Below are 4,121 nucleotides of genomic sequence, written 5' to 3' on the forward strand. Positions count from 1 at the left end.
CGGGGTGGCGGGAGGGACAGGGATGCGTGGGCTGGTGGGCTCGGAGGAAATTGAATCCTGCTCGCCCAGGCAGCGTGTCGCCAGGCTCCCCCGGACCCAGCCAGAGCCCACCCTGCCCCGAAGGCCCAGCTCTGCTCAGCCGGTGGGACCTGGCACTGTGTGGGGACAGGGCAGGAGGGGCTGGGGGTCACTGGGGAGAGGGGCTGCTCCCCTCCCGTGTGGTGCCAGGCCCGCGGCTCCCTCGGCTGAGCCCCCTCGCACGCAGGAACAGGCAGACACGGGCAGCTCACGCGGATGGCGTGTGGGGAAACGGAGGCAGAACCGGCAGGGACTAGTCTCAGGTCACTCGTGTATCCCCAGCAGCCAGGGGTGCCCAGCCAGGACGCCCCTGTTCCCCCTCCTCAGCCCTTGCAGCTCTGCCTCAGTTTCCTCACCGTGAAGCAGGCTGCACCCAGGGCTCCCTCCGCCCTTCCGGAGCTGCCTCAGCTCTTCGGCACGCGAGGTCTTTCCTGGGGGTGTAGAGAGCTGGCAGCTTCCCCTAAGCCCCCCCAGACCAGAGGGACCCCAGGCCCTGAGGGACGCAGCCCCCCCACCTTCTGCCCAGCTGCCTCTTCTCGCCCCCAGCCTGCCCCCACCCCCTCGCCTCACCATTTCACTTTATTATTGCAATAAATGTAGCCATAAAAGTGGCAGGTATCGGCGTGTGAGGAGATCGCTTCTCCTGAGCTATGGAAATGTAATTTCGAGTGTGCCCGGGAAATTTTATAAGATCGTATCAGGCGGGATCATAAATTGCATTTCCAGCCCCCCCTCCCCCCTGCACCACCGCCACCCCTCTCCAATGAGGCAGGGCCGGTGCGAAGGTCACCACGGAGAGAGGCAAACACAGGGCTGACCCCTCAGTGGGGACCCTGTCCCCTTACCCCCCCTCCTGCTCTGCATTGCACCCACTGCCCCCATCTGCCCCCCAGCACATTCCCAGGGCCAGTCGGGGTCTATTCTCCCCGGGAGGGGAAGGAAGGGAGGAGCAGCGGCAGGGACACGGCTGTCCCCCGCCCCCTCGGCAGCAGAAGCCGATTAAGAGCCTCCAAAGGACCCAGGGGCGCAGGGGACCCTCAAGGGCATCGCTGGGGCTGCAGCTCCTCTGGGGCTGCGCTGTCCTGGGGTGACAAGGACCGTGCCCCACCTCAGCCAGGAAGCGGCTCCGGCCAGGAGCAGGGCGTGAGGGGTCCCTGCAGCCCGATGTCCTCCGGGAGCCCCCTCGTGACCCCCAGGGGCCGGGTTCGGCCTCTCTGTGCATGCACCATGCTGCCGGCCCCAAGGTGAAGGGTGTAAAGCATCACCCGGGGCAGCCGAGGACAGAGGCTCCGCTGCCCGGTGCTGCCGGGGGGACAGGAGGAGGAACAAGAGGGTCTTTGCCCCCCGTGACCCCTGCCAAGGCCAGCCCAGCTGCTGGGGCAGCCACGGGGTCGGAGGGGTCTGTGCCGCCGGCACCCGTGTGTCCGGGTTACAGCAGCCAGCCCCCATCCCAGCAAGAGGGGCTGATGGGGATTTATTTGGGGAGGGGAAAATTAATCCCACGGCGAGCACAGGGCCCTGCAGGCTCTTTGCAGCTGATCATTTCTGCAGGCTGGGCGCTCATTTCCACAATGACTTTCCTTTTGCAACAGCGATCAGGAAAAAAGGCGGGGAGGGGGGAACACGGGCACAGGGATGTGATTATTTCTTTAGTAGCAATCCAAGCGGCTGGAGAGGAAGCTTCATCTTTCCTGGGCCATTTACCTTCAGCGCCCAAGCGCGAAGGCTGAGCCAGGCAGCTCTTCAGAGATGCTGGAGCTTGGCCAGGGCAGGCAGGGGGGTGGGAGCCTTCAGCTGCCGGGGTCTCAGTGCGGCATCACCCCACTGTTGGCCACTGGCTGCTGGAACTTTGGCTCCCTGAGAGGAGGAGCTATGGATGCAGGGAGGGGGGACAAAAGTCATTAATCTGGGACTGTTAATTGGCACAGGTGTGCTTAGCAGTGGGGCTGAGAGGCGCTCGGCTCGGGGCTGCTGTCGAAGAGGGAAGCACCCGCTTGGCCGCTGCCTCACTGTCCCAGCTCTGGCCACCCCCTCGCAGCCCCCCTGCGAGCACCCGGCAGAAAACCGAGAATTAAAAACAAGAGCGGGGGGGAAAAAGCAATAAAGCAGGCCCCGGATTTCAGCCAGAGCAACACAGTGGAAGAGCAGAAATGGGTCTGGCCGCGGGGCACCCCTGGGTGCCCCCCCCTCCCCAGCCACTGCCCCCCCTCAGTGGGAGGCTGAGCCGCGCCACGCTCCAGGCTCCAGCCTTATTGAATCTCCCAGCTCAGGGTGCAAAGGGCACCACAGGGAAGAGTTATTAAAAAAAGGGAAATGAGTCGCTTGGAAACCTTCTTTCGGAATAACAGCGTGTGTTTGTTTGGCGATAGATTAGCTCAGCCATGCTGAGCACACAGCACCCGCCGCAACCACGGTCAGCTCGGGAGATCCGCAGGAGCTGGGAGCGGGGGGATGCACGGAGCTGCCTCCCCAGCCCCAGCCATCCGGGCACCATCCTGCTGGGACTGGTCCCTGCAGCTCTGAGCCTGGAGGGACCCTGGGCCAAACGGGGGCTGCAGAGCAGCACCGCCACCCAAATCCCATTTACCCTCCCCTGGCCCCAAACGGGGTACATGTCTCTGAGCCAGGAAACTGTTAAATTCTCCCCACTAATGGGAGCCGAGGGGGGTGGGTGAATAGGGGTGTCCTTGCACCAAAAGGGCTGGCAGCATCTGCTTAAGAGCAAAGCCATCTGTCAGCCGACAACCCAGCAGACGTGTGACAGCTCTTGGGTGACAGCGAGGGAAAGGGAATGAAGCGGGGTGAGTTTCCCGGAGGCTGGCGTCCCACGCCACTAGTCTCCTGCTGGCACGGCCACCAGCACTGTAAGGCAGGATTTTCCTGGGAAGGGTTAATCCAGGAAGGAAAACCTGCCAGCAACACTCCAGGTGCTTCACAGACACCCGCTATCTCACCTCCCCGCCCGCCGGGAAGGAGGGAAACCGAGGCATGGTGCCGGGGACGCACGTTCCTGCGAAGGCACAGGCAGGCAGCGGGGCCGGAGCGGGGGCGAGGAAGGACGCCCCGTGTCCCGGCTCCAGCCCCGCTGCTGCCCAGCCAGCGCACGCTGTTCTCCTCCCGGGCAGCCTGGCTACACCTGCCTACTCCTGCTTGCGCCACGCCACCCCCCACTGCTGGCTCCTGCTCAGCACCTGGTCTGGATCACGCTGTCACCCGGGCATCGGGAAGCGGGGCTGAGGCTGGCATCGGCCTCCCGGGTAGGATCGGAAGCTGATGGCCGGGAACCCTTGCTCTGCAGAATTACAGCTGCCCTCGAGCCCAGGGACGGCTGCAGGCAGCACCCAGGAGCTACACCCGGCCTGCCCCAGATGTGGGTCTCTGCCGTTGCTCCCAGTTGCCCCTGGGGGGCTGGACAGGACCCAAACCAGCGCTACCCTGAGGGACCCCCAAGTTTAATGATCAATGCACAGAAAAAAATCTAATGCATAACCATAAACCAGCAGCCTGAGGAAGGCTGAGGCAGGGAGATCACCCGCGGGGAGCGCTGGGCAGCGTCTCTGCCGCCTGCCCAAGTGTTGCCATCCCGAGCCCAGGCACAAGGAGGGAGAAGCGGCAGCCGTGGAGGGTGGGGGGCCCGGGGGAGGTGATGTGCACACACAGAGCGGAGCCGGGCACCCGCTGGGCTGGGAGAGCTTGTCCATCGCAGCAGGGAGAGCACAGCCGCACACACACCCAGCAGGGACAATCAGCAAACACACAGCTCGGTGGGAGGGGGGGCACCGCGGGGGTCTGTCCTCCTGCAGCAGGAATGCTCTCGCAAACAATCCCCAGGTGCTGGCCCGGGTGGGGCGGCCACATCTGCCTCCTTGCCCACCGCCACAACCCCGGCCCCGGGCACTGGGAGCCCAGGTCCAGTGCAGTGACTGGGGCACAGGGGAGCCGGCGGGGGCCCCCCACCTGCCAGGGACCCCTCTCCTGTTCCCCGAGTGGGGGCCCGGAAAGTTTCTCCCCACCAGGCCCAGAGGCTGGGGGGGGCAGGAGCG

Source organism: Athene cunicularia, unplaced genomic scaffold (genome assembly GCF_003259725.1).
Source record: "Athene cunicularia isolate RWA unplaced genomic scaffold, athCun1 SCF_193, whole genome shotgun sequence".
Classification (NCBI taxonomy): domain Eukaryota; kingdom Metazoa; phylum Chordata; class Aves; order Strigiformes; family Strigidae; genus Athene; species Athene cunicularia.